Source organism: Canis lupus, chromosome 15, assembly GCF_048164855.1.
Source record: "Canis lupus baileyi chromosome 15, mCanLup2.hap1, whole genome shotgun sequence".
Classification (NCBI taxonomy): domain Eukaryota; kingdom Metazoa; phylum Chordata; class Mammalia; order Carnivora; family Canidae; genus Canis; species Canis lupus.
In genome coordinates this window covers 16,856,149-16,870,221 of record NC_132852.1, presented here as the reverse complement: position 1 = coordinate 16,870,221, position 14,073 = coordinate 16,856,149, and positions in this window count along the sequence as shown.

Sequence of the window (14,073 nt, the reverse complement as noted above, 5' to 3'; positions counted from 1 at the left end):
TGGAGAAGCCACTTACTCTCTTGAGCCTCATATTCTGCATCTGTAAAATGTCGTTGAATTTAGAATACTGAGGTTTTCTCCAACTCTATTTCACTGCAAGGTTATGAAGAAATTTCTTTAACAATGAACTGAAATATGCAGGAGACGTTATGAACAATATCTTGAATGTTTGGCTTTTACAATTTCCCAAGTGGCTTTCCATGCATCATCTCCTTTCATAAGTCTTTAAAATTTTAATATTTAAAGGGATGTTAACTGGCATGCTGATTATCTTCTTGCAGATGTCTTTCTTTTCAAAATTGATACTACGTGTACAATGTCAGTCTATACTTGAATTCCAGTGACATGAAACTGGTTCACAAGAAAGCCTAGTCACATTTTGAGAATTTTTGATTAGTAGAAATTTCCTCCAAAGAAGTCTGTTTGAAAATGAACCATCCAGAGGCACTCCGCCAAATGTCCCCTACAGATGATCTCATCTGATCCTCAAATCAGCCCTATGACCAAGACACCATTCCTGCCATTTTTACACACGACACTTGTTCAAGACTCTGGCAGGTCTGGATTGTGAGCCCAGGCTCACGCCCATCATGCTTTACCTAGTATAACTTATTTCCAAACCAGTGTACATTTTTAAAAAATTGATAAACTTTCTTTGGTAAACCAGATTTAAATTTATGGAAAAACTGAGCAGAAAATACAAGACAGCCCCCCAAAACTCTCCTTCTCTACCCCTTCCCACGGATTCCCCAACTATTAACATCCTGCATTAGTGTAGAACATTTGTCATAATTGATGAACCATATGGATACAATATTAACTACAGTTTATAGTTTACATTAGGGCTCATTCTTGGTGTTGTACATTCTGTGGGTTTTGACAAAGATAAAATGATACATGCCCCCTCCCATTGCAGCACTGTCCAGAATAGCTTCATTGCCCTCATGTCTCCTGTGCTCCACTTTTTCATCTTCTCCCTCCCTCTCTCTCCCTAAACCCTTGTGAATCTGTGATTTTTTTAAAGGTTTTATTTATTTGTTCATGAGAGACACAAAAAGAGAGGCAGAGAGACATAGGCAGAGGGAGAAGCAGGCCCCCAGGACCCTGGGATCATGACCTGAGCCAAAGGCAGATGCTCAACCACTGAGTTACCCAGGTGCCCCAATCCCTGATATTTTTAGTATCTCCATAGTTTTGTCTTTTCCAGAATCATATCATATGTAGCCTTTTCAGATTGGCTTCTTTCATTTAATTATATCCCTTTAAGTTTCCTTCATGTCTTTTCATGGCTTGATAGCTTGTTTGCTTTTATTAGTAAATAATATTCCACTGTTTGGATGTCCCGCAGTTGTTGTTCTTGTTGTTGTTGTTTTTTTAATCTATTCACTTACTCAAGGACAATTTGGTTGCTTCCAAGTTTTGGCAAATATGAATAAAGCTGCCATAAACCTTCACACACAGGTTTTTGTGTGGACAAAAGGGTATTTTTAGATTTTCCCCCCAGCTTTATTGAAATATACTTGACATACAACATTGTGCAAGTTGAAGGTGTACAACTTCATATTGCAAAATGATTTTCATTTTCATCATATTGCAAAATGATTTTCAGAGTAAGAGTAATTAGCACATCCATTACTTTGCACAGTCACTTTTTGTGTGTCACTGTGGTAATAACATTTAAGACCTACCATCAGCAACTTTCAATTATACTACGCAGCATTGTTAGCTATAGTCATTGTGCTATAATTAGATCCTCAGAACTTACTTGTCTTACAGTTGGAAGTTTGTGTCCTTTCACCAGCATCTCATTTCCCCCTCGCCTCAGCAAGTACCATTCTATGCTATTTCTATCAGTTTGGCTCTTTTAGATTTCACATATAAGTGAGATTATTCAGCAATTGTCTTCTCTGCCTTATTTCACTTAGCATAATACCTTTGAGTTTCATCCATGCTGTTGTAAATGATAGAATTTCCTTCTTTTTATGGATAAATAATATTCTATTGTGTATATTTTTTTTCCTAAGCTATTCATCTATCAATGGACACTTGGGTTGTTTCATATCCTATTATGAATAATGCTACACTAACCATGGGGGTATGGATAGCTCTTCAAGATAGTTTTATTTCCTTCAGATATATAGCCAGAAAAGGAATCGCTGGGTCATATGACAATTCTGTTTTTAACTTTTTGAGGAACCTCCATACTGTTTTCCACAGTGCCTGCACCAATTTACATTCCCACCAACTGTGCTCAAGGGTTTCCCTTTCCCTACATCTTCACCACACTTGTTATCTCTTTTCTTTTTTTATAATAGCCATTCTGACAGCTGTGAGGGGTTATCATTATTGTGATTTCAATTTGTATTTCCCTGTTAAGTGATGTTAGCACCTTTTCATGTATTTTTTAGTCATTCATGTGTCTTCTTTGGAAAAAATTATGCTCAGGTCCTTTGCCCATTTTTAACTAGGATTTTGGGGGGTTTTGCTATTGAGCTATCTGATTTCCTTATATGTTTTGAATATTAACCCCCTTTTCAGTATAGATATATATACTTTAAGAAGATTTTCTCTAATCCGTAGGTTGCCTTTTCATTTTGTTCGCTGTTTCTTTTGCTGTGCAGAAGCTTTTCAATTTGACACAGTTCCATTTGTTTATTTTTGCTTTTTTTTTTGTCCTATCCAAAAAAATCATTGCCAAGACCAATGTCAAGAAGCCTTTTTCCTATGTGTCCTTCTTGAGTTTTAGGGTTTCAAAAGTCTTACATTTAAGTCTTTAATCCATTTCAAGTTAAGTTTTGTGAGTGGCATAAGGTAGGATCCAATTTCACTCTTTTGCACATGAATATCCAGCTTCCCTGACACTTCAAGCTTAAGTGTTAGACTAGAAACCAGAAGTCCAGTGTACAGTTTTTAAAATATAAGTAATTTCTCAATGAAACAGCCATATTTTTAAGTGAAATAAATGTTTCTTTAAAGTATGCTTAGGTTAACTTGGTATTTTTCGTAATACCTTTTTTCATTTGCTTCATTGCTATTTTTTATTAATGAAGCAATATAGAGTTATCAAGTATTTTCTTTAAAGTATTTTCTTAAAAAATCATGTCTATAATTTCACCATTTATCAAAAATGTTAATATTTTGTTTCTCTATATATCAAATTTTCTCTTTCCCTTTCCTCCTTCCCTCTCCTCCTTCCTTCTCTGCCATCTATATATTTAAAATACTCATTGCTTCACATATATGTGTATATATGTGTATTTACATATGTATATATAGAGATTTGTCATTTAATTTAAATCTAATATATATAGTAACAAGCAATTTTACTATGTAATTGTATATTATACATATTACTGTATAAATATAATATCATCTAATTCTATGTTAATAATATCTACTATTTCAATTTAATTCCAGATTGGATGGCATCCACACATTCCTGAGAGTTCACTTTGAAGTTTCCAACTCTTCCAACTCTATTCACCTGAACTACCAAGACCACTCCTCTGAGAGTCTCACACACATATTAATTCTCTCTGGTGTCTCTCCTAGCTTTTCTTCCCTTCAATTCAGAAAGGGAGAAAGAGAAGATAACACATCCCTGCATTGGCTACTCTTTCACACAGCATGAAATTGTGGACTGTCTTTTCTCCAGAAAAATAACTATCCTTTTCAACTTTTATACTATTGCCTTTATTATTTTGGGTTTTGTTTCTTCTGTCTCATCAAAAATGTTTTCCAATAGTACCCTTTTTGCTCAAGCATCATTTACAATTTTTTGTGTAAAAAATAGAATAAAGGTTTTTAACACATATGTAATTGTTAAAAGTAAAAGGCAGTAAATGTAAAAATCATGAGGTATTTTAGAAAATTCATCAAACCAATTTTATTTCCAGTTAATGATGTTGCTTCCCTTGAAAGTCAAATCTGTACTTTCATTTTCATTAAAATGGCTCTGTGGGGTACCTGGCTGGCTCAGTAAGTAGAACATGCAACTCTTGATCTGTGGGTTGTAAGTTTGAGCCCCACATTGAGTGTAGAGATTGCTTAAAAATGAAATCTCAAAAAAATTAAATGGCTCTGAGATATATATGTATCTATTTTGCTAGAATAGTTACGACTTACTGAAAGTTGACCTTTATCACATTATAGTTGTTGAGTGACACCCCCACCAAAATTCAGCACAAGAAATTAATGAATAGGATTAAGCTTCCATCCTTATCAATAAACCCCAAAATAAGTCATCAGTGGTATTACAGCTTGAATCCCTGCTGCCTCAAAATAAGGTAAAAAGGGAAGCTAAGTATCACTAATTCTGTTACAGTGTATTAGCTCAAGTAACACTTTCCTCTTTCCCATTTTTGGTATTGAAGAAAAGTAAGTAAGAATTACTTCTGAAGTGCCCAGAAACACTTGAGCTTCAGTCCAAGTACTCAATAACCGGAGGTAACAGAATCCATTTCCAAACTCTTCACTGCAGTAGGCATAGCGTGAAAACCTAACTCTTTCACATTAAATAAGAAATAAGAACATCTTGAAAAATTATGGCTGGTGCTCACTTCTACCGAGAATTTTCAACTTTTAGACTGAAAAGAAGAACAGCAGCCCTTTCCAAAGAAACCTGAATCATTTAAAAAATAATCTAGGATAAATTGTCAGCATGAGTTTTAAGGAAGTACACGTAATAGTAGCGTGACTTGTCACTGGAACAAGGTGATAGGCAAATGGAGAGTCCATTAGCCACGCTAGGTTATGCCATGTTAACAAGCAACCTCTAAATCTCTGTGGCTTAAAACAAAAGAGTTGGTCTCTCATTTGTGCAAAATCCCTCGTACGTCTGGGCAACACTCCAGCCCATGGGCTCTCATGTAATATCCAGTGTGATTCCTGCATACCAATTCAAGCTTGCACAATTCCACAACAGGAGACAAAGATTCTAGACAGTTTTATACCAACAAGTAAATCCTCCTACATATAAGTGATACACATTATTTCTGGTGCTACACATTTTTCCCCATTGCTACAGAGTGGGGGATGGGAGTCACCCAGATGGAGAAGCGGTGGATATGGGATGAACCATGCAAGTCTCCCCAGTCATGAGGGGAGCCCCAGCATAGGCTTCATGTCATGTTCCCACTCCTGATTTTTGCCAAGTGAAACTCATCTGTTATCAATTAAATCTCTACATATTTGCAACTCATAGTACCAAATGTATGTGGAAAAGTTCTGTTCAGCACATTCAAGCTTGACTCTTTATCCATAAAATAAAATTAAAATTTACCAGATTGATTGCAGATCCCTCCAAAGTCAGCAGAAGCAGGCATCATGGCCCCAGCAGTTAGAGAATATGGTTGATGGAATCAGAAAAAGTTTGCTATCTAGCGGAGCTAGATTTTTATTGACTTGATTTTTATTGACTAATTCTCACAGGCAAATTACCTAACCAACTAAGTAGGTTTTTTTTTTTTTAACGATTTTATTTATTTATTCATGAGAGACACAGGCAGAGGGAGAAGCAGGCCCGATGCAGGGAGGCCGATGTAGGACTCAATTCTGGGATTCCAGGATCATGCCCTGAGCTGACAAAGGCTGAGCCACACACGCATCTTGGTTTGTTTTTTGTTTTGTTTTGTTTTTTTTAAAGCAGTCTGAAGGTTAAAGTTTTACTTTATTTATTCTTCTACTCATAAGGTTAGAAGCATACAGAGGGCAGGTCTAGAGAGGTGCTAGACCCTCCAGATATGACCACTTTGCAGCATGGGGCCAAGCACAGGACACCTCTGGATCAGATCATGGCACAGGGCAGGAGGGATTGGGTGACAAGAGGGTTGCAATCATTGGATGCTCTAGTTGCCACAGCCCTTTACATAAGTGCTTTCATGCAACAATGTATGACTTATTACCAACAAAAATGCCAGAATTCTCATTTTTTGGCTACCTAGAACTATTATTTTAACCTTTCAATGATTTAAGATTTACATTAATGAAAAAAAAGTGTTTAAGCTTTTACTCCTCAAAACTAGCCTGAGACAAATTCCTTTTGTTTCCTTTTCAAATGTACTTTTCAGTATCCTTTTCCTTCCTACTTCTTCCCACGGGTGTGCAAATCCTCATGGTGTCCTCTGGATGTGCAGTACCGTGCCAACCAAACTTGTCCCAACAGAGAAAGAGCCAGGGGCAATGACTTTGGGAAGGACATCTTAGGAGACAAGACATTTCTGGCATCCCTAAAATACACGCAGGTGTATGGTTAGTCTTGTGCTCCCAGACACACGAAATCTCTTTTTTCATCTGCATAGTAACGTTGTAGTGGTTAAGCTTCTGTTTCAATCTCTGTATCTGTTGTTTTCTTTTACAAGAGATGAGTAAATTCCAGAAACCTGCTGTACAACATTGTATCTATAGTTAACAATACTGTATTATGTGCTTAAAAATTACTTAAGAAGGTAGATCTCCCATTAAGTATCTTTACCATTGCTGGGGAAGAGAGGAGAAGAAACTGTAAGAATTTGAATTGAACCCTTTGCTCAAATTGTAAAGGACAACTGCTGTGCTTCAATCATTTTTAATCAGGGAAATTAGAGGCTTGAGGATTGTAAAAATTTTTTACTTTCTATTAATATACACATTCTCAAAATTCTCCTTCCTGTTTTTCTCCATGTCCTTTATAATTTCTTCCCTGGTATTAGTTTATAAAAATTCATTCTCCAAGCTATTTTATACATATCAGTAAATCTTTTTTCTTAAATGGAAAGGCAAAACACTAATTTTAGTAGAACAGCAGGTCTATCACAAGTCCATAATCACAATAACAGCCAACATAATCCTACTGAAGACCAACATAATTAGAAGACACATTGTCTGATTTCAATAAAAGTACACTCATTAAGGCACATGGCATTGGCAACAGAATAGATGCAGAGATCAATAAAATAGGATAGAGAATCCAGAAATAGATCCATATGGATATAACCAACTGATTTTTGAAAAAGGCACAAAGGCAGTTTGCTGGAGAAAGAAGTCTTTTCAACAAATGGCACTAGAACAATTGGACATTCGTGTGAAAAAAATGAAGCTAGACATGGACTTTCTATCTTTCACAAAAATTAGCTCAAAGTGGATCATAGACCTAATCCCAAAATTACAAAACTTCCAGGAGAAGCTATAAAAGATACCTACACGACCTTGAGCGTGATGATGAAGTTTTACATAGAACACCAAGAGCACAATCCATGAAATAGAAAATTAGTAAATTGGACTTTACTAAAAGTAAAAACTTCTGTTCTGTAAAAGACACTGTTAAGAGAATGAAAAGATAAGCCACAGATAGGGAGAAAAATCTTTGCAGCACACATATCTGATGAAGGGCTTGAATACAAAGAGCTCTAAAGACTTAGCAGTAAGGAGATAAAGAACCCAATTTTTATCAAGGGGGAAGAACTGAAGAGATATCTCATCAGCAAATAAGCATATGAAAAGATCCTCAACATCATAATTTGAGGGGGGAACATAAATTTAAAAAGTAGTATCACTTTTAGCTCTTAGAATAACTAAAATTTTAAAAATTGATAATACCAATTGTTGTTGAGGAAGTGAAGCAATAGGAACTTCCTATTACTGACAAGAAAGCAAGTGATATGGTGCCTTAGGAATCCAAGCTGGCAGTTTTTCACAAAGCAGAACATAGTCATACCATATGATCCAGCAATGTTGCTGCTAGGTATTAACTGAAGTGATCTGAAAACAGCCTACAGAAAAACTTGCATGCAAATGGTTATAGCAGCTTAACTCAAAATCACCAAAAAATTGGAAATAACCAAGATGTCTTTCAATAGGTAAATGGATAAACATTCCATCATATAGATATATCACAGTTTACCACTTAGTAATCAAAAAGAGTGAACAATTAAGCCATAGGTAAATAAAGACAGGTAAATCTTAAATGTTGGTAAGTGAAAGTAGTCCACGAAGTTTACATGCTACATAATGCCAACTATGTGACTTTCTGGAAAAGTCAAAATTGTGGAGACAGTAAACAGATCAGTGGTTGCCAGGAGTTTGTGGGAAGATGGTAGGGTTGGGGGGAGGCAGTATTAAATAAAAGAAGCCTAGGGACATTTTGCTAGTGAAACTATTCTCTATGATTCTGTATGATTCTGCAACAGCAAATGCATGACACTAAGTTTGTCAAATACTATAGAACTTAACATCACAAAGAGTAAACAATAACAAACTGTTAACAAATAAACTTAAGCATGCTAAAATTTATGAGTTTGTTTGCACAATCATTAATTCCAATTGGGCAGCACCTACCTAACTGGAAGTGGTTAGCAGTGCTCTACCAACAGAAGCTACAGGAAAGGTTTTTACAGAGGAGACATGGAAGTAAAGCAAGGAAATTATTTGATTGGCTATAGTTTGAGGGGAGTTGTTCTTCATCATTTTCCTTTTGGAACTTAGCTATGTACTCTGCACATAATAGGCATCAAATAGGAGTAAAAATGCATCAAAAACAAAAAAGCAGACTAATAAAGTAAATAAATATTAAAATACTTTATCTTTGGCATTAGACCAGTTATTGGAGGCAAGATGTGGCTGACAATATACGAGGGCTCCCAGGCCATCTGGAGAGAGACCTGTGTGATTGCAGCCCTGCAGGGCCCCCTGGCAATGCTGGAGGAGGAAGGGTGCTAGGCCCTGCCTTGACAGTTGTAGGGAAGGGCAGGGAAAGCTAAATGGGAGAGCCTGGTGAAAACTCCATGCAGGAAAACAAGTGGAAAGGTTATTACCCCTGCAGAGAAAGTTTCTCCTGCACTCCTCTGACCCATCTCACCCAAATGGAACATTTTTTTCTAGTAGGAGAGAAATGAAAGAGAGGAGAGAAAAAGAATAAGTCAATGAAAACATGTCATTTTTAAAAATATCAATAAAACCAAAAAACCATTAGTGCAACAAGAAAAAAAAAAAGAAACTCAAATGACAAAAATCGAGATTGAGAGAGGAAACATTACTACTAATCTTACAGACCAAAAAAAAAAAAAAAAGATTATAATGGAATACTATGAATAACTCTATGCAACAAACTAAACATTGAAGACATGGACAAATTCCTAGAAAGATACAAAATACTGAAATTGACTCAAGAAGAAATGGATAATCTGAATAGACTGATCATTAATCAAGATACTAGATTAGTAATTTTAAAACTTTGACAAAACCCAAAGTTAGCTACCAATTCAGCGCAATCTCTATCAAAATTCCAATGGCATTTTTCACAGAAATAAAACAATTCTAAAATTTTGTATGGAACCACAAAGGATCCTGAACAGCCAAACCAATCTTGAGAAAGAACAAAGCCAGAAAGAGGCATCATGCTTCTTAATTTCAAACTGTATTACAAACCTATAGTCATTAAGAGTATGGTATTGGTACAAAAACAGATACAGATCAAGGGAACAGAATAGAAAGCCTCAAAACAAACCCACATATATAGTCAATTAATTTATTTTTTAAAAAAGGAGCCAAGAACACACAATGGGGGAAAATAACCTCTTCAGTAAGTGGTGTTAAGAAAACTGGACAGCCACATGGCAAAAGAATGAAACTGGACCACTTCCTAACACCAAACACAAATATCAGCTCAAAGCAGATTAAAAACTGTAGGACCTGAATCCATAAAACTAGAGGAAAACATGGGCAGTAAGCTCCTTGATATCAGTCTTCATGATGATTTTTTTTGGATTTGACACTAAAAGCAAAGGCAACAGAAGCTAACAGAGAATAAGTGGGGCTACATCAAACTAAAGGGTTTTTTTGCACAGCAAAAGAAACCATCAATAAAATAAAAAGGCAACCTATCAAATGGGAGAAAATATTTGCAAATCACATATCTGATAAGGGGGGTTAATATCCAAAATATATAAAGAACTCGTACAATTCAATAAAAAAATTGATTTTAAAATGAGCAGAAGATCTGGTATTTTTCTAGAAGAGACATACAGATGGCCAACAAGTACATGAAAAGATGCTCAATACCACTAATCATCTGGGAAATGCAAATCAAAACCACAATGAGCTATCACCTCACACTTATTAGAATGGGTATTATTAAAAAGACAAGACACAACAAGTGATGGTGGGAATATGGAGAAAAGGGAACCCTTATGTACTGTTGGTGGTATGTAAATTGGTAGAAAACAGTATTGAGGTTTCTAAATAAAATAAAAATAGAATTACCATATGATCCAACAATTCTACTTTTGGATATTCAAAGGAAACAGACACTAATTCAGAAAGGGTAAAGAAAATGTGGTGTATATACACGATGGAATATTGTTCAGCCATAAAAAAGAACTCCTGCCAGTTACAACAACATGGATGAACCTTGAAGCCATTATACTAAATAAGACAGAGAAACACAAACACTGTATGATCTCTCTTCTATATGGAGCCTAAAAAAGCCCCCAAACAAACTAAATTCATAAATTCAAAGAACAGATTGGTGGTTGCCAGAGAACAAATTAGTGGTTAGGAGAGGGGAGGTAGGCAAAATGGGTGAAGGGGGTCCAAAGGTACAAATTTTCAATTATAAAATAAATCATGGGGATGTAATATATAGCATGGTGATTACAGTTAATTAACATCATATTATTTATTTGTAAGTTGCTGAGAGATCTTAAAAGTTTTTATCACAAGAAAAAACAGTTGCAGCTATGAGTGGTAGTGGTGATGGATGTTGACTAGATCTATTGCGGTGATCACTTCACAATGTATACAAATATCGAATTGTTATGTTGTACACCTAAACCGAATATAATGTTACATGTCAATTACATTGTAATTTTTTAAAGTTTATGAATCCTTCAAAAATGCTAAACATAGTGTTACCACACAACCCTGCAATTCTGCTTCTAGGTATATACCCAAGAGAAAGGGGAATGTATGTCAACACAAAATCTCATACCTGGATATTAATTGCAGCATTATTTGTGGTAGTTAAAATGTGGAAGCAATCCAAATGTTCATCTACTAATGAGTGGATAAACACGATGCACATCTATACAAAGGAATATTTAGCCATAAAAAAGGGTGAAGTATTGATATACGCTACAACATGGATGAAGCTTGAAAACATTGTGGCAAGTGAATGAAGCCAGGCACGCCAAATAATGACATGTTGTATGATTCCATTTATCTGCGATGTCCAGAATAGGCAAACCTATAGGAACTGAAACCAGATTAGTGGTTGCCTGGGGCTGGGGTAGATGGGGAGGGAGAGAGCAGAGGCGGGATGGTAGATGGCTGCTAATAGGTATGAGGTTTCCTTTCAAGAGTGATGAAGATATTCTGAAATTAGACTGATGGTTGCACTACTCTGGATATACTAATCTTCACTGAACTACACACTTCAAATGAATATATTTTGGAGTTTGTGAATTATACCACAATAAATCTGCTTGATTTAGAGAATACATACTATCGCTGATGACTTATTAATATGACTGATCACTGATGATGTTAACCTCATTCACCTTGCTGGTTTCACACTGTAAAACTACCTTTTCATCCCTCGCCATCCTGCACCCATCAGAAGAAACAGGTAGAGAATTAACCCCACTTTTGTGATAGCAGGAATTTTTCTGTAAGTTATTTGGAATTCTTCTGCGTAGATTTCTCTCCACTCTCATTTTTGCACTTATTCAATTATTTTTTATCAGTTTAAACTCATGGGTATTTCCATTTTTTGCTTTGGGATATGACCCAATACTACATCATTCATTTTGTTACTCAAATTGTTCCAATTTTGGTCATGGAAACTCTTTCAGGTCGGGGCTTATGTAATTATAAGTAAATTACTTCTTTACAATAACAAGTAAAAGTAATCTGGACATGCAAACAGCCAATTCCGAAGCTGTTATTCAACTGCACAGAAGCTCATGTGTGCGCTACAAACTAGCCTTTGAGCCATGAGCGTTTCATGGATGGTGGAATCAACCAGAGTGTTTTACAGTAGTTGTAAGGAGTGTTGGCAGTTAATCTGAAAGTTATCAATGGCCCCGAATGCAACTGTCCAATTTTTCCAGAGAGATTTTTGTTATTACTTAGGCAAAGAATCTTATGCTTTCAAACCACATCCCCCCTTTTTTTCTCCTCTACCTGACAGGAGATGACTCAGCACAAAAACAATCCAGTCAATCTAATGAGGCTTCTGAAACTAAAGCAACCTCTTTCTAGAGCTACAGAGATTGTCCTGGGTGATGAGCACAGCCTGGGCTATAGAAAGGGTATTGCTCTATTCTGCTGTTTCAAAGCGCATTTCAGACCCACTCCACACTTTAAACAACTTATTAAAGAATGTAAGTAAGTCTCAACATTTGCTTGACCTTTGATAGCGTCCCCTTTAGAGAATAGAATAATCTATTCAGTTGTTTGTTTGCCATGTTAACAGCAATGCTTTCATTTATGAAAAATGTCTGTTCCAGGGGACAGATCTTTCAGGGCAATTATGTTCTATTAGGGAAAATTACACAGAAACTTGAATTTCCAGTAACAAGCATGGGAAAACAGAAAAGCATTGTGAATTAAAAGGTTCTGTTGCTCTGGTTTTAGAAATGTATGTTTGTGGTAAACCCCAAGAAGCAAGCAATTGGCTTTCTGCATATTCATTAACTCATTCATGTATTCATTCACTCAGCAAATACTTATTGTAAATCAACTATATTTTAGAAGCAGAACTTCTAGTCTAGGATCAAAAATAGAAAAAAAACACATATAATTTGAGCTGAGAATTAATAAGATCCATTCAAGTGAAAGCTGAGAGTAGTGCCTTCCCAACAGAGAAGCCCTTACCCAGGGCCTCAGCAAAATGCATTGGTGGAGAACAAGGACAAGGATGTGGAGTGATGGGTAATGATGGTTGTCAGAGATGCAGGGGCCAGATGTATCAGGGATTAGAAGTCTCAGGTAATGAGTCAGAATTTAGGTAAAAATCAAACACCTAGAAAGATCTGATCTTGAAGTCCAGGAATCTATATTGAAAAAATTCTGCTTACTTGCAAAGAACAAATTGTAAGAAAGCACAAAGAAATGGTAAGGATACCCATTCGAAGACTCACATTAGTTTAGGCAGGAAAGAGGTGGTGATGGCTGGGCATTGCCTGGCAGCAGAGAAGAGGCACTGAAATTGAAAGCAGAGACCCTGCTGATGAATGAGATGTGAAAAGCTCAGGGCTCTCGATTCCCAAGGAATGAACTTGCACCTTCTTAGATTACAATTTATTCAACCGAGAGTGCCTAAAATATCAGAAGTGGGTGACCACACAAACTGTAGGTGAGGTGGGATATCTGAGCCCAGATTCCCTGGCTACCTACAAGAGAAATTTACACTCTTGTTTTCCTAAACGTCCACCATATTTTTCTTACTTGAAGGGAAATAAGAGGCTTTATTTGAAAGAAGTTAGTTTTCATCAGTAGCTGTACATTCATGACGGTGGGAAACAGAGAAATCAAAGCCAAATCTGTCTGGGCCAATGCTATCTTCTCACAGTCAAACAAAAATCGGGTCTGCACTCCCCTGGGCACATTAATAATGCTATTAAGTGCACGAAATGGAGCAATAGACTGCCAACATGGTTGACCTTTCCTCTGTCAGCTGACCTTTCCTCTGTCAGGTGGAACAGTTCAGAGTCGAGTCAGCTTCTTCAGGCTCTAGCCTGTCCACCGTCCCCTTTTGCTCCTCCTCAGTGGAGCCTCACACGATTCTGACAAGATTATTATTCTTGGGACACTTAAGAAAAAAATATGCTAATGCAGATGGTGTCCTTGAATGATAGGAGTTTGCATTCAGGGCAGACTTTCAGCAGCCACAGAAATGTGCCCCCATAAAGCAAAAATATTTTACTCTATGTATTTGCACTTTTAATGGTCTTCTACTACAAAGCTACCATCTCTGCCGACAGGGGAGGTTCCTAAAGCCCTGGGCATTAATTTCCTACTGCTGTTCTGACAAATTACTACAAACTCAGCAGCTTAAAACAAAGCAAATTTATCATCTAACAGTTCTGGAGGTCAGAA